This window comes from Hemicordylus capensis, chromosome 5 (assembly GCF_027244095.1).
Source record: "Hemicordylus capensis ecotype Gifberg chromosome 5, rHemCap1.1.pri, whole genome shotgun sequence".
In the NCBI taxonomy this organism is placed as follows: domain Eukaryota; kingdom Metazoa; phylum Chordata; class Lepidosauria; order Squamata; family Cordylidae; genus Hemicordylus; species Hemicordylus capensis.
In genome coordinates this window covers 20,877,013-20,901,150 of record NC_069661.1, presented here as the reverse complement: position 1 = coordinate 20,901,150, position 24,138 = coordinate 20,877,013, and the positions used below count along the sequence as shown (strand labels likewise).

Sequence of the window (24,138 nt, the reverse complement as noted above, 5' to 3'; positions counted from 1 at the left end):
TACCCCTCTGACTCTGCCAGTAGCAAGAGACTTAGAGCAGAGATGCAAGGAATAAATGAGAACTAGGGGGCAGCCCTACACGCTCTATCTCCACTCCTTATGCCCCTAATGTCAGTGGGAATTATTGGTGTTAAGAGTCGATGCCTATGGAGTCACATCTCCAACAGTCACAGTATGTTCAAGTGTGTCATTGGTAGCCGAGCATGTGTAGGTTTGCACTGTAGCTGGCAGTAAATGAGGTGTTTGTTTGATGCATGCATTGCTGGCCTTTAATGAAGGGTTGGGAATAGTTTTTGTCTCCTTTGACATGTGTAGAATTTGCCTCCTCTAACTGGCTTTGCTGACAAAAGGAAAAACAGTGGAAGCGTTTGATGCACATATTAGTTCATGGTTTGTGCTAGTTAAAGGTTAGAACCTAAACCATTTGAGCTGCTTTTCTGTCTTCATTTTCTGTCTGCTCACCGCTCCCCAGGATCTAGATGTGGTGGCCTCTAGAGGTGGAGCAACAGTTGTAGCTATAGTTTATCAATTAAGACACCACCCTAAAGTCTAATTAGCATGAACCATAATTTATAAACCCACATTAAAGTATAGTTTCTGATTCTGGTTTGTCAAGCACTCCTAAACAAACTTCAGACACCTCACCAAATCATAATTGAGTTTCCTTAAATTTAGTGTGATGTCTAAATTTATCCATAATTTAAATAGCTTCGGATACAGAATTTATCCTGCAAAGTTCTCCTTTTGGATCCTAGAAGTTGGTATAGGAAAAAATTCCAGTCCCTTTCCAATCTTCTTTTAAAAAAAACAATAAGCATCTTTCTCACAGTGCTTGATGCAGCTGCTGTGACATCTACTAAACATTCTTATAGATCATAATGTCACTTTTAAAGGGAGGGAAGGAGTCGATCTACATTCCCTCAGTGAAGAAACCTCTAGCCAGTGGAACTAGAGAAATGGGATTTAAATTGATTTGTGTTACACGCAGGTCCCATAATGGCTTGAAATGCTATCTATAAATGTTAAGGGACAGCCATATCAGGCTCTCAGGGTATTTGTTCGTATTTGGTAAATAGCCTTCAAACATGCTTGTAACACACACAACAGCATCCTTGATAGCAGCTTCCTTGATGAGCACAACCCCCACCCAAAGCTTATACCATTTGCATGGTATAAGCTTTGCTATATATTGCTGGCTCTCAAGGTGAACAGCAGTGATGGATAACCTTTGCGATTTTGCAGCACTGGTAAGTCATCCTGCCTTCCAGGAATTGATTGCAGTCAGCAGTGCTCAAGCCAGACAAACAGCTGATGAGATCTTGGAGAGAGCCAGATTGTGGCCCCTTACAGCCACCATGTTCCTGATCTCCTTAACCATGATTATGCAATTGAGATCCGCCTGAAGGTTATTGTGTCCCCTCTTCCTCCCTTCTCCAATGTGAATTCCCTCCTCCCTTCCATAGTTTGATTTAACCATGTTCTAGCATGTTTGCATTGGTTCTGCCCATAATTAATACTAACCAGGATTGCCTTCAGTCCTCTGATTTCAAATTCTGTATACAACAATCCTGGTTAGCATTAGTCATGCCTAGCATCAGTGCAGATACAACACTACACTATTGTTAAAGCAAAGCGGCAGCGTTTTCTCAGTGTTCCGCACTGACAACAGTGCAGAACTGTGCAGAGGTCAGCACAGTGGGAAACGGCTCACACACGGCAGGTTTTATTTTTGCCAAAGTGCCCCCATCTTGGCAAACACTGAAGATCACTGCTGCAAAGCAAGGCTGTAGCTCAGGGTAGAGCAGCTGCTTTGCATGGAGAAAGTCCGAGGTTCAATCCCTGGCATCTCCAGTTAGGGTTGGGAAGGCAGACTGCTCCTATTGGTGACTGTACCCAAATCCAGGCCTGTGTTCTCTAGTTTAGAGATCCTGAAGTCAGTGGCTTGAGCTGCAAAGACTGGAGCCTAAAATGCAGCAGGTAGGAGGTCATTTTGGTCAGGGGCGGAGCCACCATTGGGCAAACAGGTTCAAAGAACCAGGGCCACCACCAATAAGGGGCCATGAGTGTGGCCCCAGACATGCCCCCCAAGTCTGACTTCAGAAGCGGGGGGCATTATTTTGGTCCCAAATGGGGCCGTGCGGCCCTGCTTGGAGCCAAAATCGGCCCGCGCTGCATTGGCAGCGCCGCTGGAGTGACTCTCCCTGCCTTAAAGGCAGGGAGAGCCACTCCTGGTCTCACTGCCAACGCAGCCAGGCCAATTGATCTCCCTCCCAAACGGGGCTCGGCCCGTGCTGCATTGACAGCATGGCCAGAATGGCTCTCCCTGCCTTTAAGGCAGGGAGTGTCGCTCCGGCCCACACTGCCCAATGCAGTGCGGGCTGATCTCCTTTCCAAACAGGGCCGCGCCCATGCACCCCAGTCATTCTCAGCTCCAAGGGTTTTTTTTTTGCGGGAGGGAGGGCATTGAAATTTCCAAAGCTGAAGAATGATGATCCGTCCATAATGCCTTTTGACAAAATACCCTGGGTTTTTCACAATTATTCCTGAGAAGCATGGCAAGTTCCAGCTCACTGCATAATGAACCACTTTCTCAAGCGGCATTATGGATAGGTCATCATTCTTCAACTTTTGAAATGAATATGTTTCAATGCCCAACCCCCCAAAAAACAAACAAACAAATAAACAAACACCCTTGGTGCTGAGAATGACTGTGGTGCTTGTGAGTTTAAATGCCAGACTTCCCCATAATTACAGAGAGGGGAAAGAATACCCTGGGTTTCCCACAATGATTCCCCAGAAGCATGGCAAGTTCCAGCTCAGTACTTAATGTACCAATATCCACTTGAATGTTGTTTGGGAACAGCCATTCCTTCACTTTATGTTTCGACAATAAAACTGAGCTCTATTGTGATGAAACATCACTTTCCCAATACAGAATCACTTGAGAAAATAAGTAGCTAATGCCGCATTATACTCACTGCAATTCTTTTTAAACATCTGCCAAAATGTAAATAGGTTGCTGCTCTATGACATTTGATGTGTTCCCTAGAATGTTTTTATATGTATGTACATGTGCAATCAGAGAGGTAGATAAAATAGTGCATATCCATATCTCTAGACATTCTTGTTCTAGGCCGGAATGTTCTATACAGGAATCAGCCCCACCAGACCCAGTGGGGTTTCCTCTGCAGTGGAAGATTGCAGTGTTAATATGCATCTTTTGGGTTATGTACATATATACATTATATATTAATGTAAACAAATGTGCACATATTAATAAATAATGGGTCTTTTATGAGTTTACACAATTTAATAGGGCGATGTGTCTTCATGGTGAACAATTGGTAATTTTATATATTTTTAAAAAGTTTTATTTCACAGCACATGGGCTCCATAGAAGATCTTCCACAATTAAACCGAAAGTATTTATTCATGTAGTAAAACAGCCTGGTGGCATTGGGTGGGGGGAGATTTTAGGAAAATGAATGATTATAATTTTAAAATACTGCAATATATAGTAGTGGTTATGACTGTAATCCTTGTACAACATATATTAGTATAAAAGTATTCATATACCAATTATACATATACTTAAACATCAGTTAAGTACTTAGGATATCAGTGGAATTGTAATGAGGAGGGAGAACACTGAATATTTGAGACAAATTGATGTTCAGTCAATGAAATTATCTAGAGAGGGTTATTCCCCTCCAAAAGGAGTCAGGGTTATTGCATATACATTGAATGCAGAAGATTCCTGATTCAATCCCTGGCATCTCCAAAAAGGGCTCGAAATGAATCCTGGTGAGCAACTGCCAGTCAGTGTATTAGATGGACCAATGGTCTCAGCGGGGAGGGGAGCAATGAGTGGGATCTTTTAAAAAAGAGGAGAGCAGGTTCCTACCTCATCTCTTAGCTGATCGTTGCAATGGTGTTGCTTACATGCACATGCGTAGTTGCCATTTGCATGGTCAGCAACACCATGCTGACCACACAAATGACACTTGTGTGGATGCCATGTATGTGCCAGCGCCATACTCAGGTTCTTGGGAGCAGTGACATTGCAGCAGAAAGGTGCATGCAACAGCGGAGAGAAGGTAAGGAACTGCTCTTCTCTTCTTTAAAGGTTGCACTTAGTAGTGGCGAACCAGTGCACAAACTTTGGTTTGTGCACATCCCTAATAAGAAGTTTGGACAGTCAAGATCATTTTGGCTCATTGAATATGACTGAATGTTTTGCTAGTGCAAAATGCTTGTCATTTTGAGAGGCGGTATCTGTGTGCAGGACCTATATATTGCAAGGACTCCCGTAGGGTACAGTACACATTACATCCGTTGGGTCACCCAGTAATAGGAGGGGAGGATTTTAACCTCATTGTAACAACATCCTCATGTTTAGTAGGGATGTGCAAAATGTTTCGGGTACAGAACTATCTGTATCCAAAACTGCCCTTTTGGTGTGATTTGTTGCCAAAACGAATCACCCTCTTGCCCTCCCGAAATGTTTTGGAGCCAAAACGAATCACCCCCATTTCGGCTCCAAATAATTTGTAGTTTTGGCCCTCCATTCTGTGGCTGATAAAGTGCTTCTTCTTCCTCCTCCATTATGAGTTCTGACATCTACTTGAATTTCCCGTCTTTTTGCCTCCCATTGTCATGGCTCAGACTTCTGACTCAGAGCAGGAGGATTCGCCTGCTTAGTGAGGGCTCAGAAGCACAGCAACAGGATTTGGCAGGGAGACCAGACTCTGGAGCTGAGGATTCGCAACAGCTGCCAGACATGATTTCTGATGGGGAGGAGCCTGGGATTTCACCTGTCTTGAGAGGGCATCTCAAGAGGCAAGCTCAGTGGGAGTCATGCAGGTGCAGGAGATCACAAGAGAGGAAGCCGAAGTGCTGACTCAGGGAAGCCTGATTGGCTGCTGGTTCTCTTGAGCCATATATATTTAGCAGTCTCTCACTTGCTCAGATGCTGTTTGCAACTTTCGCTGGCTGCAGACAGTGTGCTATTTAAATTCCAGACTTTTCCGAGTTCCAGTTTGCCTTGTTTATGCTTTCCTGCTTTGTTCCATTAATTCCTTGTTCTGGTGTCCTTCGCTCATTTCATTCCTTGCTTTGTGTTTTCTTTTCACTTATTACTCAGTTATTGTTAGAGTGGGGTACATAGTTCAGTTCAGGGGACTTAATTTGTTCACTATTTTCTTTGTGAGCCTTTTCTTTTCCTTCTTGTAGTTTCGCTGCTGCTTTCTGTTATCTCACAGGGGGGGTGCTGAAGGGGGTTGTAAATCCTGTTGGGTTAGCCAAGCTAACAGATTTACGACACCCATTGACTTCAATGCAAAAAGGTCCAATCTGACGTCTACTTGAATTTCGGGTCCCAGGGCCAAAAGAGTGGGGTGGGGTGGTAGTGCCTAATGGGTGGAAGCTACCACCCAAATTGCAGAGGAATTGGGCAAAGTGCTGATTTTTAAGTGATTTTAGACGTTTTTGCGTCTTTAAGGTTTTTCTCCATAAGGAACAATGGAGGTTTCAGAAGCCCCATAACTCCACTTCTGGGGTGCTGGCGTGGCCCAGAGGGAGTGGTGGTGTAGTGCATATTGGGTGCCAGCCACCTCCATGTGTTTCTAACCCATGGGGTACAGGGTTCTGCTGTTTCTGAGGTGTTCTGAGTGTGGATTTTCTGGTAGCAAGTGAGAGTGGATTCATGGTTTATATTGAAAATCTCATTTGCTACCAGAGAATCTACAGTCAGAACACCTCAGAAACAACAGAACCCTGTACCCCATGGGTTAGAAACACACGGGGGTGACTGGCACCCTGCTGAAACCTCCATTGTTCCTTATGGAGAAAAACCTTAAAGACGCAAAAACTTCTAAAATCACTTAAAAAACAGCCCTTTGCCCAATCTCTCTGCAATTTGGGTGGTAGCCTCCACCCATTAGGCACTACCACCACACCCCACTCCTCTGCCTCAGATCCCATTTTATGCCATAAATCTGCCCCAAAGACACTAAAGTTTCAACAATTCACCAAAAATCAGCCCTTTGCCCAATTCCTCTGCAATTTGGGTGGTAGCCTCCACCCATTAGGCACTCCTACCCCACCCCACTCTTTTGGCCCTGGGACACAGTTTTTTTATTCTGAATCTATTCAGAATAATTCAAATCCGAATCAAATCTGGGGTGATTCGGATGGGTCAGATTCAGACCCCAAAATGAAATGGAGGTGTTTCAATTCAGATCTGAATCGAAGCACCAAAAATCCAAATTGCACACCCCTAATGTTTAGTACTTTACTTTTCTCCATAGGAGTGGATTGAAACAATTCACTTATATGGAAGAAAGTAAAGGTGGCACTGAGAGACCCTATGGTAGAGTTTCTCCTGTGCTGGTGGCCCTTGTAAACGCAGCCACTGATAATGAAACTGGCTTCTAAAGATGTCATCATGAAAGTAATGGTACTGACCTTTGGGAATAGGCTCAGAAATAAAACAATTTATTTTTTTGGAAAATAATCAAAAATAATATGTTTTAGTCACAGGAATTGTGAATCAATATGTTCATGGGGAGGGCTCATCCATTATTATTTTCAGGCTTCAGACTTTTATTTATATAAAATAAGAGAAATTATTTTAGAAAAATTTAGAGAAAGAGGCTGAAACTGTACTGTGATTTACCACCCATTCTTTGCTAGAAATCCCTACATTTTGCCTTATAGCATGTGATGGGATGATCTACTGTAGATCACAGGATAATTTGAAAAAGGTCGACAATTCCTCCAGTGCTAAATTAGGGGATCATTTCTCCATATATGATGTTTTTGTAGGTATGCACTTTCACTGAAGCAATCATCAGTAGGATATTTTGTATCTGGATCCTCCATAGGCTAATAATAATGTTGTGCATAATGGATGAAGTGTTGGACTTCATGTGCAGAGAGTAGACCTGAGTTTGCATCCCTGCTCAGCCATCAAGCCTGTTGGGAGGTCTTGTCATATTCTTAGCCTAACCTATCTCACAGGGTTCTTTGGGCAGCTAAATTGTGATAATTCATAGGAAGCTTCCGTATACCGAGTCAGACCATTGCTCCATCTAGGTCAATACTGTCTACAATGACTGGCAATGGCTCATCAGAGTTTCAGGCAGAATCTTTCCCACCCCTATCTGGAGATGCCAGGGATTGAATCTGGAACTTTCTGCACGCAAAGCAGATGCTCTACCACTGACCTGTGGCCCTATAACTCTCATGTACTCTATCCTGAGCTCCTTGAAGGGTGACATACAAATCTTAAAAATACTCATCGCAGTTCAAGTATTTTCCATATTTTCCAAGTGTTTTCCATACATTGGGCCAGTTTGGACAAGTGCTGACTGAAACATGCAGAAAGGTCAGTGATGCACTGAGAGTGTGCCCACCCTGACATCACAGGATAACATCCTGACACATTCTCAGGGCATCTCCAAATCACGCGAGGAAGTATTCATCTGAATCACTCCTCTACACATGTTCCAAATCCTTGTTTAAAATCCAGCAAGCATAGATTCCAAAACAGCTTTTCTTCTGCCCTAAAATATGTGCTTTGTTTTTCCTAATGAACTTGTGTTTTGGGGAAACCCAGGAGTTCCTAAAAAGTTTGTTAGATCTCAAGTGAGAAGGCTGGTGATGGTGGACAGGCTTCTTTGAAAGGAAGCTTGATGCATTATTGATCTCCTGCTAACAATGTGTGCCTGGTATGTCTCTTCTAGAGTGCTCTCTCAATCCAAACAGATCAGAGATGAGAGCACTCGACATAAATGGAGTCTGCCATTGTTAGAGCTGAGCTATAGGCAGCCATTGAATGGAGCTGGGAAGCAAGCGGGGCCACAGAAAGACAACCCAAGACAAAACATAGTCTTGGGGTCCTTCTCCTGTGCTGCCCCAAATGCTGTCAGTAGATAACAGTAACTGTAAATAATATCTACCAATACATTGAGGGCCTTTAGCCTTGTGGGGATCTGGGACAGTTTGCTCCATTTGCTTTTGTTCCCCTCTCATTTCATTCCCAGGACAGGAGCCAGGGGTTCAGAAACAACAAAAAAAAACAAGCCTAGAGCCAGTAAAAACTACAATGTCCAAGCGAGGACCCCAGCTGAACCAGAAGCCTTTGTAGTCCTTCCTGGTGATGATAGCCAGGGGCCAGCCTGGGTGGGAGGGGTCACTCCAGTATTTGGGAAACTGTTACGGCATAGCCAGCTGTTCTGACCTGTAGCTCTGATGGCTCACCCCATGGGGCAGTTCTGCACAGGGCCAAGTGCCTTCTAGCAGCTCCTGACAACCACAGAATGCTTTGCTGAGTCCTCAGGAGATAGGTTGGCAGTGGCAGCTTGAGTGTTGGTGCTGCCTGGCCCACCCCCTCCTGCCCATGCCCTGACATCAGTGCATGGGTGGCAGTGCATTTTGCCTCCCTGGCCAGCCGTTCCCTTCTCCACCTGCCTGCTAGCCACCTGGATGACTCTTTCTCTCGCTTGAGTCTTTTCTGCTAAGGCCTTCCAGGAGGCAAGCAAAGCACTTGGCAGCCTGCAGATGAGGAAGGGCAGGACGGGCGAGATGGCTTCCCATGCCCATGCACTGACATCAGGGGATGGGGCCATGCTGCTTCCTTGGCAGTCCCCTCCTTCTGCCAGCTTGCACCTTCCCCGAGGGTGAAGAGGATGAGAAAGGAAGCCACCTGGGCAGCTAGCAAAGTGCTAGCAAGCTGGCAGATGGAGAACAGGGGTGTGTGTGATGGTGGACATGGAGGCATGAGGGGGCGGAGCCTTGCTGATGCCCTTCCTCATTTGCTGGCATGCAGGTGCTTTGCTGGCTGGCTAGCTTCCCCCCCCCCTTGCACTCCATTCCTGCTGGAAAGGAAATAAGTTAGCAAAGCACTGGCAAGCCAGCAGCTGATGTGTCTGCCTTTAGCTGCCGCAAGGAAGAGGCAGCTAAAGGCAGGTGAAGCAGAATGCCTACACTCGCTGCTCCAGGGTTCAGGCGCCACCTGAAGCCATTGCCTGGCCTCCTGTTATCCACTTCCTAATATTATCTAATATCTAATATTATTAGATCTAAAATCTAATATTATTCCTTCAGTCTGGTAGGCAAAACAAAAATGGATGGTTTAGAATGCTGTTGATGTTTGTGGCATCCCTGTAGCAAATTATGAATGATCCTCTTCTTTTTTTTTTTTTTAAAGAATACTTGACCTTGGAGGAAGTAAGTATCTGGCAGCCATTTACTGCAAAGAGTATTGTTCCAGGCCTTCATTAAGTAATACTTAAGGTTCAGTCTATATCCCATTGAAATCAATGTTGCAAAACAACCATTGCTTTTGATGGCTCTGGATTCCACCCTTAATCTATTTGTTCTGCTGCATTATATAGCCAATGCCCTGGAAATTCCATTTGAGTTGCAAAGCTACCTGTGATTATCCAGCAAATAATTGTTTTCAAGATCTTTCCATTTGCAATGCACAGCCCATTACAGCACACCTTGAAGAAGTGATGAGGCTTTTTAGCCTTAAGATGTCTTCAGCCCTGTCTATACATACAATCAGTGAGACTTGCCAAAATGAGGTCTGTGGGGAGAGCGGGCTTAGCCTGCGGTGCCCTGGGCGGCCAAATCAGCCGCCCACATGACTGCCGGCTCTGTCACAGAGCTGGTGAGGGCTGCGGGGATTGAGGGCCATGAGGCCCCCAGAAGTCCCCAGGATGCCCCACGCGAGCATGGGGGGCATCCTGGAGAGACCTCCCAGATGGTGGTCTACTTGTGTGTTGCTGCGGCGCGGAGCTGCGCCATGGTGGCACACGATCCAGAAGCCCAGGTTAGCGGAGTGCTCGCTCTGCTAACCTGGGTGAAGGGGAGGGGTACTTAAGAGGGCTAGCTGCTGGGAGCCACGCGGCTCCCGTTGCAGCACATGATCGCCCGGAAGCGGGCTAGGCTCCCTTAGCCCGCTTTCAGGCGATCGTGAGAATCGCCTCATTGAATAGCAGTTCAAGGCCAAAGAGAGTTTGAGGACAACTTGGCCTCTTTAAGGAGATGCCAGCAAAATGGGGACTAAAGGACTCCTTTTACTCATGAAGCTTCTTTTACTTGTTGTACAGTTTTACTGATTAGCTCATAGGAAGTTGCCTTATACTGAGTCAGACGGTTTCATCCATCTAGCTCAGTATTGTTTCACTGACTGGCAGCGGCTCTCCAAGATTTCAGGCAGGAGTCTCTCCCAGCCCTACTGGAGCTGCCAGGGAGTGCGCATGCTCTGCCACTATGCTATGGCCCCATCTCCTAAGGGGGCATAAGAAAGCGTTCTTAGTAAGTCAATGAAAATGAATAAGAACTCCACATGTGTGGAGGCCAGGTGAGTGAGTGCCAGGCCAGCATTCAGGCTGCAAGGGGGAACGTAGCTGTGGCTGCAGCTTCCAGGAGCAGTACCAAACTGGTAAGCTACCAGCACATTTACTCTTAAAAGGGCCTCCCTCTCACTGCCCCCCTATCCCCAGCGCTGCCTGCCCTCACTGGCCGCCCTAAGTTTATATACATTTTGACATACACATAGCCACTCAAACCAGTTCGAGCTGGTTCAGTCAAACAGGCTGACTGGCTGGTCAGTTTGACCAAACTGGTTTGTGGACCAGCGGTTCGTTCCAAATTTGGACTGGACCATGGAAAACAACATACACTTAGCTGAGAATTTAGACCAGGATGCAAAGAGCACTGAGGAGGCTTCTGTAGAGTTTCTTTCTCCCCTTCTTGCTGCAGCTTTTTGCACTATATTGGATGGTGATCCAGAGGATCCCACAACCCTCACGTGGCATTTTCACTGGGGAGGGCTTGTAGTGGAAGGGGAGCCTGGATCAGGCCCTTTGGATTCTTCCTCTAATGTACAGAACTGGATTCCACAGTATTGCCAAGACCTACACAGTACTGTTCATCACAGTACTGGTGAATAGCACTACTGCAACCATGGGGCTCCTGATGAATAGCAGTATTCTGGTCACTGATGACAGACAAATAGTTTTAATGTTTTGCTTAGGTGTATTAATTCTTTAGTTAGACCTGTGTCTATGCTACTAATCTGAATAGGTGGGCAGAATAAATCCATGTGAGGCGGCAGCTGTGTAGGACGGCTTTTCCTCCTATCTCAGTAAAAAGCTTGGGTTGGAATCTGGGTATGGCATGCTCATCCTACCCAGCCACTGCCTCCCACATGATCATTCTCCCTACCTCTTACCTTAATGTCTTCAAACACAGGGTCGAAAATTGGGAGCATGCCTCGTTCTCCTACGCAGGCTGGATACTTCTCCTGCTGGCAGTTGTGTGAACAAGCCTAATATGTGTTTTGATTTCACCAGCATGCTTGTGTTGGTACAGTATGATCTGAATGTGCAGGAGTGGCTAATGGATGGATAGCTCTGTCTTATTATATGAATTTAGATTTGATAACTTTGATCCTCACCAATTTTATAAAACAAGATTTTCCAAAGCACTTCATATTGCAGATGAAAAAGTATGTGTGTGAGAGAATGTGTCTATAAGAGCAAAAGGGGGAACTGCATGGGCTGATAGGACAATAAAGATGCCCCTGAGACTGTCAGCCATTTCACATATAATCCCTACTAGGCCTGTGCATGATTGCAAATTCTAGATCAGGTCCAAATCTGATTTGGAACCATAGATGTCAGTTTGGGGTCTTTTGGGCCCTTCAGAATATCTGTCTCTGATTCGGTGTTAGGTGTTAGATCTCTGGGGAAAGTGTTTTAAAATCGCTGGGGGTGGGGCGGTTAGACAGGGAATACTGAAAGTTGGCACACAGGTAAGGATAGCAGGAGAATCCGAACATCCATTGTTCTTTCATTATTTTTTAAAGTAACCCACAAATTGTACTCACATCCAAGAACTGTGGAAGAAAAGTTATGTCACATCCTAGAATCATAGGGGAAGTGATGTGACATCTGGGAATTGATCACTTTATTTTTAAATTTGTAAGTAAGTAATTGGCTAAATAAAGAAATCAATGCATGGGCAGGTGGGCAGATAGGTGGCAGAAGATGGCTCCCCTGCTTGCCATGATCAGGCAAAAAAACAAACAAACAAACAAAAAAAAACCAAACAAAAAAACAAACCAGACCCCGTTTTGTATTTCTGCCAGCATTTAGAGCTCCAGAATGCTGATAATTTCCTGGAAATGCTCTGGAAATCCACAAAACCATGTCTGATAACTCCAAACTGAAATAGGCTTCCCTATTTTGGACTGGAATGATTTTCGATATCCTCCAAAATGGTCGATATAAAACCATTTCCAGAACTTTGGATCTGATATTGCACAGGCCTAGCCTCTACCTCCCACTGAATCTCCTGTGCCAGTCTTTTAAAAATAATGACCTGATAATGTGTCAGTGTTAGTGTCACTCTACAAATCCCCCATATTCTTGACTTTTGGTCCCAGGGTAAGAAACTTGTGGGGGGGCTGTACTCTGTCTTGCAAGGCTGGGAGTCCATGAGGAGAAGCATTTGTCAGTTGAGTTGCAGGAGGTTACTTGGTGATTAGTGGAGAAGGAGACATCTACTAGAAACAGTCAGCAGACAGAAATTGGGATCAAAACCATAATCGCTGGGTAGGAGCAGGAAGTAGGGAAAATGATGGCAGCAACAAGAGATAGCATGCTGATGAAAGTTGGTTTCAGGACCAAGGTTAGCGACAAGACAGCCTAAGCCATGTTTCTGTAAGATCAGCAGTTCTTGGAGCTCTTTAAGTACTGCTGCAAGAAAGTGAGAAGCCCCAGAGATCAGCAGTCATTTAAAGGAGCTACTGCATATACTCTGGCTTTGAGCCATGTGCTCTCAGAGCATTGGTTCATCTCCTGACATGTCCTTTTGTTGCTTCATGGTATAGTGCTGTGGCAAAGGCCATGTATGTCCTGGGTCTTAGGGAATCTCCAGAGAGGAAGAATTATCAGCATCCGACAAATCACCAGAAGATGTTTCCTCAGATATTGATAGTAGAGAGAATAATTACTATGGTATATAAATATTTGTCATTGTCATCGTAGTAGTTGTAGTAACAGTCATTACCATAGTTGCAGCTCAACCTGATCTTGAGAGGAAAGTATTAAGTTTGGTCCATTTTAATTGCAGCTTAGGAGGGTCCAGGATGTTCCCTGCTGCTCTCTTGTTCATTAGCAGCCTAGATTTCCACTTCAGATGGAAAATATGCAGAGTCCGTGTACTCTGGGATAGCATGTTGCACCTGATACTTTTCTTTTAGAAATGCGATGCTTATGTGCTTAATCAAAATGCAACCCACCAACTAATGACCAATGAAATACAGTAAGGGGTCCATACTGAAGACTGATAAATATGAATTAGCCATTCCTGAATATTCATACCCTGCCCTTTTGTGTGCAACCCGGGGAATATCCTTACTCCCTAACGATCTGGCCATAGCATATGTCACTAACTTTACTAATAGTAAATAGAAATAAGGTTGAAACCATCTAGCACACCTTCCTTATGGTCTTTGATTTAAAAAGGGAGTTGTTATGTAAATTAGATACTAGACAGTAAATTTAACTTTTGGAGGACTACTTGCAAAAATGATGGCACCAGGGGTATCTCTCTATGATACAGTTTAGGGTCCCGTAAAGGGAAGACTTCTCATGCTTGTAGTTTCATAGTCCATCAGACTGTGCTCCATTTCCACCCATCACAAAGCACCAGAATACAGTATAGTTTGGAGGCAAATGAAGCTAAAGTCATGTTAGGTGTAGACAGTCTGTTCATTTGGCTTGGGAGTGTATTAAACTCAGCTGTTGATGTGGTTCATTACATACCTCCAGGTGGTTTTCTCACTGACATTTATCTAAGGAACAGCATTTTTAAAAATTGACCCTCCCCCCGCCCGGATGTCACACATTTACTCATCAGGGACACTCACAAAATTATGAAAGCTCTAGCTGCAACTTTCTCTTTCTAATCACAATACTCTTTTACTGCCAGCAAACAAAACAAATGCCCTGGTGATCTATGATTTATGCCATTTATTTATGCCTTTTTAGGTTGCCGTTTACAATCTGTGATATGCAAAGGATTCTTGAAAGTAATAAGCATTTCCCTCTACACCATATCATAATCTCCCACTGTGTTTGGACTGGGGGAATGCTGTTGGCTCCTCCTTGTGCTCCCTTGAGCATTTACTGCAGAAGTAAAGCACTGGATTATTATAGCTATGCATGCCTAGAAGGTAACTGGACCTTTGTCCTATAGAAAGATAGGAAATCTGTATTGGAAAGTAGCAGGTGAGATCTAGGCTAATAACATAGTAGGGGAATCAGACATCGAGCAAGACTATCCATCCATCCACCCACCCATCCATCCATCCATCCATCTATCTATATCTCTTAGGCGTACCCATCGCTAATCACATGTGTGGCAGCTCTCGTGAGAGTTCGCAAGCGAGCTGCCGGCAGGGGAAGAGGAAAGCAGAGTTGCCAGACAGGCAGGCAGGTGGGCAGGCGGGGAGAAAACGATGGTGGCAGCAGCAGTGGGCGGGGTGGCAAAGAAAATGGTGGCAGTCGGCTGTGGGTGGGCAGTGGCGAGAAAACGATGGCAGCCGAGAGCAGGTGGGGCGGGGGGATACCTAGAGGCACAGAAGCTCTGCACCCAGCCCAGCTAGTTTTATCTAAAATTGTTAGATTTAGCAAAAACATACTGTGGTAATCTAACTATATGGAATTCAGCTGTTATGACTGTGTGTTTAAAATAGTGGTAAGTGCAGGGCTGTAGCTATAATTGAGTGGATGGGTTCTAAGAACCCGGGACCCCAGCTCCTAAGGGCCCCCCCCCGCTCCACCCCTCCCTATTTTCTTCATTATCTCCCTCTCTCTGAGGTGCCGCCAGGGAGAGGGGCAAACACGAGCCTCCTCTCTCCTAGCTATGCCCCGGGTAAGTGTCAAGATTTCAGTCCTAAGCACACTCACTAGAAAGTAAGGTCCAATTAACTCAGTAGGACTTACTTCTCAGTATGGATGCTTAGGATTATGTCCAAAATTTCTGACATTACACACACACACACACACACACACACACACACACACACACACACACACCCCTTTTACCTTGGCATGCAACTGAAGCTAATTTTTGCACTTTTCTAAGGGAGTGCACATGTTACAATCATGATAATATGAAATTGGACATTAAATATATATAGGTATAATGCTTTTCAGTGAAGAATTTTGAAAGCAGCTCAAAATAATACCTTGTGCAATATAAAAGAACAAAAATATAACAGTTGCAGTTTTAAAAAGCTGTTAAGAGATACGCAAAACTGTACATCACAGGAAACATGACTTAAGTTTTAATCTATATCCCAAAGGGTGAGGAAAGACACTTCTTTAAGTTTCTCTTAAATGAGTCAATAAGATGATCTGGTGGAACCATTTTGGAAAGGAATTCCATAAAATAGGAGCCACCCCCATATAGAGCCCCAAGCCCTATTCCTGATAACCACCAGTCTTAGTTCTCTGATTAGGGGCTTCATTTCTAGATCTCAACTCATGTGAGGACTGGTAACTACTAGAGGAGCATTTAGAATACTGATGTAATATATATTTTATGCAGCTTGTTCCAGACAGGAACTGTACTGCTCCACACTATCCCAGCAAGTGTTTCTGCTATATTTCTTAGTGGAATCATGGGATCTGTAGGGTTATTAAAGAGAAAACTCTCAAGGAATGATGATCATGATCATGGTTGGATATGGTGAGCATGTACAGAAGCATCCAAGCTCTAGAGCTTGGTAGGCAGGAAGGCAGATCTTTTCCCGTGTCCTCCTTTTTAATTACCAGCTTCTGCATTGCAATTAAAGGCAAGACATTTTCTTTGGATTATTATTTTATTTTATTTTGCATGTGAATGAGAGGGGGAGGCCCAGCAGCAGGGGTAGGAAGCAAACCCAATTACAAGCAGAACAGATTTATATGAGTGAGCCCAATTTGAAGTATGCCATGCCTTTTTGAGCAGAGGGAATTCACTTTTTCTGTCTTCCTGCTGAAACATAACCCACATCTCTATTCCTGAATTTCTAAAATAAATAATGCACAATTATTGATCATCTCTCTCCCTCTCTCTCTTTAGAGATCCATTGAGCTTTAATTAAGGATATGTGAAACTCACCTGAAAAATATTTGCTAGCCTTATCAAATCTATTTTAGCTGTCTGAAATTCCTCGGGTATTTTGCATGTTTAAGAACCTCCAGATTGGTTTCATATTTCCCTTGGTTCGGGATTTGGCAAAAACTGTGGGCTGCTTGGAATCTTTCAGAGAAATCCGAGTAGCCTCACTGAATTCCTCAGATGTTTTACCTGATGAGAAATCCTCACATTCACTTCTAATTTAGTTTTTTAAAAATTAATTATTTATTTGTTTATTCAATTTCTATACCGCCCTTCCAAAATTGGCTCAGGGTGGTTTACAAATAAAACAAAACAGTTAAAAACAATCAACAATTAAAATAAAGATTTTTAAAAAGCATAAAACAACAATTAAACAATAAAAACAGTTAAAAAAAACCCCTAAAAAAACAGGTACATGAAAACCCTTTACAACAACTTAAAAACCCTGGAAGGCCAGGCCAAACAGATAGGTCTTAAGGGCTCTCTTAAAAGCCAATAAAGAGTTCAAATTACGGATTTCTGCAGGGAGTGCATTCCACAGCCCAGGAGCGGCTACAGAGAAGGCCCACCTCTGAGTCGCCACCAGACGTACCGGTGGTAACTGGAGACGGACTTCCTCAGGTGACCTTAATGTGCAGTGGGGATCGTACAGAAGAAGGCACTCTCTAAGGTAATCTGGACCTAAGCCTTTCAGGGCTTTAAAGGTAATAACCAGCCATTTGTATTTTGCCCGGAAACATATCGGCAGCCAGTGCAACTGTTTCAAAACAGGCATAATATGGTATCTCCGAGTTGTCCCGGAGACCAATCTGGCTGCTGCATTCTGAACTAACTGAAGTTTCCGAACTATGTACAAAGGCAGCCCCACATAGAGCGCATTGCGGTAGTCAAGCCTGGAGATTACCAGCTGATACACCACTGTTTTGGGGTCATCCTCTTCAAGGAATGGGTGCAGTTGTCGAATCAGCCGAAGCTGATAGAAAGCACTCCTGGCCATGGCCTCTACCTGAGATACCAGTGTGAAACCTGGGTCCAGTAGTACTGCCAAGCTGCGTATCTGCTCCTTCTAGGGGAGTGTAACTCCATCCAAATGGAGTGTAACCCCATTTTTTGGTGAAACTCGGTTGCAATTCCAGTTTTAAAGTTAAGGTCTCTTGAATGTTGATAATAAAACTCATGAAACTTCTACCTTCTGGATTTCTGCTGTGACTACTGGGCAAAGGTATGCCAGCGTTCCTCATCTGCTTCCTTGTTTCACTTCCTCCAATGCGTCACCCTTTCCCTCTCCTCCTTTTTCAAAGTCTTCAACCACTTTGTCTTCCCTCTCCATCAGGTCAGTTTAAGAGTTAGATGAATGACATGTGAATTTTTAAAAGTCTTAATTTAAGGCCATCATTTCTCTTCCTGGTAGTGTGAGGTTTCTTGGCAGAAGATAAACCTTTTCTGCTGGGATTCAAATTGGTGCTTTACATACTTAAATTATTACCTTATGCTCACTTTCAATTTGCCCACTTATTCCAAGAATAATTTAAAGGGATACTTTCTACTCAATGGAGAAACATGTACTAATTTCTTTATGTCATTAAGCACAAATCTGGCCCCCCCAAAAAGAGGCAAATGGAGAATAATTAGCTTAAAATTGATTTGGTTATCACTGATCTAGACTTCCTTCTGGGCAGAGTAAAGCTCTGGAGCTTAATTTGCTTGTGAATCTAGCTAATAGAATCAGTCAAAGGTATATTAAACTCAGGAGTTTGTAAAATACTCAATTTGAAGTCTGTCTAAAAGGATAAGGGATTCCAAACAGACCAGAATGGATAGAACACCAAAGCTTAGGTTTAATTACAGGATACTGGGCAGAGAAAATACAGAATCTGATCTCAGACTTTCTTGACCACCATCAGAGAAGCTGTGGGTAAAGCAGATGAGATGCAGTCGCAACTTCTTGGAAATCTCAGAAGGTCTCCAGAATTTACTCTTACTTTTGAGGCCTGAACTCAGCTCTTTTGAAAGGTTCCAAGGGTCAGCTACAGGGTAGGACAAAGGAGGAGAATTTGGAAGCAAGGTCTGGAGACTGTTTGGCTCAGATGTAGGAAACCAGGTTTACAGCTCTTTTCAGTCATGAAACTCATTGGGGGCATTCACATGACCTACCAGGAGGGCAGGGGGAAGACTTCCCAAACCTTGTCTCCCCGCCCCCCCCCAATGATCCTTCATTGCTTGGTGGGAGCACTCTATGCTCCCACATGATCAGCCCTGCTCCGTGCAGTGTGGAACAGGGCAGACTGATCTGAGGCTGGGACGCATTGTCCCAGCCTTCGTGAAGCCCACAATGCATTGCTCAATATGCATGCTGCATTAGGGGATTCCCCCATGAGATGGGTGCTCTAGGCTCCAGTCTTTATATGTGGCACTTGCTCCCTTAACCTTGGCTAACAGCTGGGCTTAAAAGTCGGGTTGGGTGATGCTGGCCCATTGGGGCCAGGCCCAATCCTAGAGGTTCCCATGCTCAACCTAGCCCAGGCTGGGTGTCCCTAGCCCAGGTTGGGCTGCGTGTAAGAACAGCCTCATTGGGTGGTCCCTGCACAGCGCTGTCTTGCAGGTCGCTTCGCAAATGTGTTGCGACCATAAAATGAGAGAGGCCGTCATACAACACCTCAAATTCTTGAAGAGCAAGTTACTAATGTGAGATAAATGTATTAAGACGGAACTGAAAGGAAGACAATTTTTGAAAACCTTTGCAACTCACAAAATAGTTCCCCATTGTGCCATTTTCTGAGGAGGCTGAAGATGGGCAAAAGTGTTTGCCCATTCACAGAGAGGGAGGGAAGCATTGCTTTCACTCTAAATTGGCTTTGTGACATCATCACACCACAAAATCTGTGATGGCATGACATCATCATGCTTACACCATGATCCCCACTTATACCAAGCAACTAAAAGACATTGGCTGACATCCAGACAAAGTTACTAAATAATACTACTCAATAGCTACTCTAAAGGAATACTTAATTTCAACAAGCCATAGAGTTATTTAGTCAGGATGTCAGCTACTATGGTGTTGTTTAAATGATGCTAAAAGGAGGGAAATACGCTGATTAGGGAGCAAGCGGGCAGAGAAGAGTTGTGAAAAAGCTAAGAGCCAGCATAGCATAGTGGATAGAGTATTGGACTAGGACCGGGAAGACCCGAGTTTGAATCCCCATTCAACCATGAAACTCACTGGGTGACTCTGGGCCAGTCATGTATCTCTCAGCCTAATCTACCTCACAGGGCTGTTGTGAGGATAAAAATAAGCATGTACACTGCTCTGAGCTCCTCGGAGGAAGAGTGGGATATAAATGTAAAAGAGAGAGAGAGAGTTTTCCAAGAACCTTCAAATGCCCCACGTTCATGCTGGGAATGTTTGCATGTGAATATTCAGCTCAGTCCTAAAATGCATATTTAAAAAGATTAGGTCAAAAGACAAATTATGTCAAGTGCAAGGCACTTTGAACACTGCACAGATGTTTTCATGTGGGAAAGTTTATGAATTTGGGCCAACCATGAGTACAGCCATAGGGATCCAGAAGCAATTCCTAATAGTTTCAAAGACTGTAAAAAGTGAAGCTGTGAGTGTGGAAATCTCAAGTTACAACAGTTGTATCAGTGGATGGACCATGCCATAGATTACAGTCTCCATCAAAGGATCTTATATATAGTATGAAAATGGTTTTGAATGTGTCTATAAGTTCTGCCCAATCATACATTTATTTAAAGTGCTAGGAGATTCTTCCTATCACTTCTGTACACACTACTGTGTCCCAAGTAGTTCATCAGGCCTGTTTATGTGAGATGTGAATTCATTAGCTATGTGGTACAATGTGTATCAGAAGGCTGGCAGCTGGCTTTGTTGCCCCATAGGGGCTATTCAACCAACTACCAGTCACCCATCACCATCTTGTCCTGTTTCTAATCCTTCCTCCACATAGCAAAAATTGGTCTCCCCAATGCCACTGTTCTGCCACTCCAGATTTAAGAATATTTTGCACATGACAGCACCTTTAGGAGTGCTTCTTACACTACGGTTTCAGGTCCCAAGAATTCCTCCCATGTACATAATCTTAGCTTGAGTAAGTGAACTTGCTTGTTTAAAGGGCCAGCTCCAGAATGCCAAGAGCATAAGCATTTCTATATGGGGAGTGGTGCACAAGTTTATTTGTTTATTATTGCACTTTCTCCCATCTTTCTTCAATATGGAACTCAAGGCAGTGTGCTTAAGGCTCTCAGGTAATTTCTCATCCAGCTGATGACCAAACACAGACTTGCTGAGTTTCATCAAGATGGCTTCATTCAGTGTCTTCAGTCCATGGAAGAGAGGTCTATCAACGGCTACTAGTCGGAGGGCTATTGACCACCTCCAGCCTCAAAGGCAGGATGTCTCTGAGTACCAGTTGCAGGGGAGTAACAGCAGGGCATGCCCTCAACTCCTGGCGGCCGGCTTCCAGCGGCATCTGGTGGGCCACTGTGTGAAACAGGATGCTGGACTAGATGGACCTTGGGCCCGATCCAGCAGGGCTGTCCTTATGTTCCATGCTCTGGGGCCAATAGTGTATGCATTCAGGCTTGAGTCCTATTCGCACATTACATTCTGTGTCAGGGTAGAGCTATAATAGGGCACACGTGTCCCGAAAAAATGCCCTGCCTCCAGGGCTGCCTCACTCTTTTTTGGAGCCACCTTGCTCACCTCCTCTCACCCACTGGCCACCCACTCCTGGGGCTGTGCTGCCATTCCCCTTCCCTGGGAATGAGGAATGAGCCCCTGGTGGTGCAGTGGTAAAACTGCCGCCCTGTAACCAGAAGGTTACAAGTTCGATCCTGACCAGGGGCTCAAGGTTGACTCAGCCTTCCATCCTTCCGAGGTCGGTAAAATGAGTACCCAGAATGTTGGGGGCAATATGCTAAATCATTGTAAACCGCTTAGAGAGCTCTGGCTATAAAGTGGTATATAAATGTAAGTGCTATTGCTATAAGTGCTATTCCCCCCACATGCACTGCCCATCTCCAGTGGAAGGCTTCTGCAGCCCACTGCCACTTCCTGCCCACCTCAGCAGTGCACCACGTGGCTGGTAGGAACACAGCATTGCTGGGGAAGTCTGCCACCCCCCCTGCCTGGGAGAGGAAACGTGCCAGCGCTGGGGTAGGGAGTGCACTGCCGCTGTGGGGAGTGGGGGGCGGGGGCTGCTTGTGAGAATACAGGCCGCCTATGCCCTCCATGTGCCACTGGTCTGTGTACATCATATGTGTGGACAGATCACTGCACATATTCACATATTACGTTCAACACACATACAGTAGTACATTTCCTCTATGTAGTCTGCATTTGAGGGGGGCTGTAGCCAGGTTAGTAAACACATGTACAGTCATCCACCCCAAAACATGTAGATGTGTACAGCCATATGCAACACAAACAAATGTACAGCCATGTGTGTGCACACATATGCAACATAATGTCTGGATAGGATTTTGCATAGAAGAACGTCTTGGTAGCCTGTGCCCCAAATCAGTAACCCCAGCTCATAACTTCCTTCACTTGTTTGTACTGAAGTTTTTTAGTATTATAAAATTATGGAAATATGCAGTAAGAGATAACTGCGTCTCAGGACAGCATTAGCAGGTATTATGGCAGGGAGAAAAAGCTTGTCGGCTTATGACTTTCTTCAGGCTAGCTATTTACTAATCCATTCCACTGGGGAGGAAAGGTAAGATCTGTACATGATTATCAAAGTGCACCTGGCATACAAAATGCCATGTTACTACAGGAAACCCATTGAAAAAGGTGTGCTGCTTTTCTCCCTGTCTTCTCTGTTCCACTCTGCCTTAACCTCAGTCTGTTTTGAAAGATGCTGTATGAATCATAGCCTTTTGATATCCCGATAATGCTTCAGCAGCCTTCCTTGTTCTGTTTAATGGGACTAAGATGCTTGACGCCCCTGTAGTGAGAGGACATAATTATCTGCTAGGTTTCCAGAAAACAGTGAGATTATGATTAATAATAAAAGCTTTTGCAAAAGGATAGAGAGGGGAAAAATAATTAAACCATCTTTGAAATGAAAAGCTTCTGTAGTGAGTCACTGAGCAATGAGACAGCAATCTGAGCTGCTGCAACACAACCCCGAAAAGGTCATCTGCTTTTTTGGAACAAGGTTATAATTCATTCATTAAAAATTAAACATATGTGCATTTTAGGCTGAGATCACCGTGGGAGGTTTTTTTCCTTTTTGGTTTCCTGTGCACTGAATGTCATCAATAGATTTTGCTAGTTCTCCAGTAACAATTCTGCATGTTAGTGTGATATCGCATGCCAGATTACATTTTTTTCTCTAATAAAAGATCACAAAGTAGAATTCAAGTTCAAGTGCTCTTCCAGATCTCTGCTTTTGGAATAGAACTTCTAAGCAATAATCACTGCAGTCTTTAAAATGGGCTGTTAAAGACCTTATAGCTCTTAATTTTGTTAAAAACCAAACCCAGGGTAGTCTGTTGGATTTGTGGTACATTTTATTTTACTTTGTTTGTTTGTTTATAATCTTTCAATACTGCCTGACAAGTGCATCCCTAGGCAGTGCCAGAATTTTGCCAGAAATTCCTCCAGGGTTGTTGTTATTTTAGACTATTTGCCATATTTCTTGAACCTTTGAAGTCATTCTGATTTACACTAGAAATGCAAATGTACTATATGACTGAATTTGTCTATTTATGAATATCAGATTAGCAGTTTTGGTTAGCTTTGTGCTTTACCCCTAACTTGTTAATTTTCATGTATAATGTATTAATTTTTGAAACTCTGTTAATCAGGCCAACAGGCTCCTTTTCAAGTGGTGGTTCCTTGCAATGAGCAGGGAGAGAGCAACTGTTCCTATTCAGCCCAGCAAAGCATTCCTCCCAGTGGCTGTTGCTAGTGTTTCCCTTGCATTTCTTTTTTGATTAAGACAGGGCATCATCTTCTTATTCCTTTTGCTATGTAAACCACTTTGAGAACTTTGTTGAAAGTTGTATAAATCTATTAAAATAAATGCAAGGGAATTGCAAAAAAGTTGTATAAATCTATAAAATAAATTCTGCATAGTCCCCCATCGAGCTAAGGTAAGGGCTGCTGAACAACTTCAAAGGCAACCCTGACGTAGTATCAATGAGACTGCTGCGGAATGTCTTTAATGTTCTTCAGGGTAGCAACGCAGCACTTCTTTCCATTGTTTCCAATGAAAAGGAGAAAGGTAGGGATGTGCACGAACTGGTTCGCTGCTCCTTTTATGGAACACTGAACCGATTCAAAAGTCTGGTGTTTGCCCTGCCACTCCCCCCGCCCCCCGCACTGGCACTCTTCCTGACACTGTCAGTGGCGTACCAGAAGTGTACGCCATGTGCGTGTGCATCAGCCACTTCCAGTACGATGCTGACCAGGGCTGCAAGAAGGTGTGCTGCAGCCCTGCGCCAGCGTTTTTGGGGAGCATGCTGGTGGGGCGAAAGTGGCAGGGCAGGTAAGAGCACCCTCCTGCCCCTTAAAGGAACCCACCCACCTCCTGGGAGTGCATGAACTACTTCATGCACATCCCTAGAACAGAGTGTTACTGCCCAGAAGCACTTTTAAGTCTTTTCACAGCAGTCGTGCCCATACTCCATACTGCGGGTGCCTTACCTCAACAGGAGACTGTGCAGAATGCTGGGCTAGATCTCTCTCTCTCTCCCCACAATCACTATACATTTGTTGCAACTCAAAGAGACATTTATGTGATAATGGGTCTTTTTGCTGCAACAGACAACCATGGCATCTTTTTCCAGGTGCCCAGTTGTCCCAGGCCCCAACACAGCTGCATCACTGCACTTCCTCCTGTGCAGAGAAGATAGCTACATAATCTATTGGATGAGCCCTGCCATGTGACAGAAGGCATGCTAAGTCCCATGCACATG

General features: G+C 44.3%; 1 protein-coding gene across 14 annotated transcripts in view; it reads left to right on the top strand.

Moving 5' to 3' along the window:
• Positions 1–24,138, top strand: part of MAPK10 (mitogen-activated protein kinase 10) — a 335,464-nt gene that overhangs the window by 146,157 nt on the left and 165,169 nt on the right. The gene's annotated exons all lie outside the window — the stretch shown is intronic.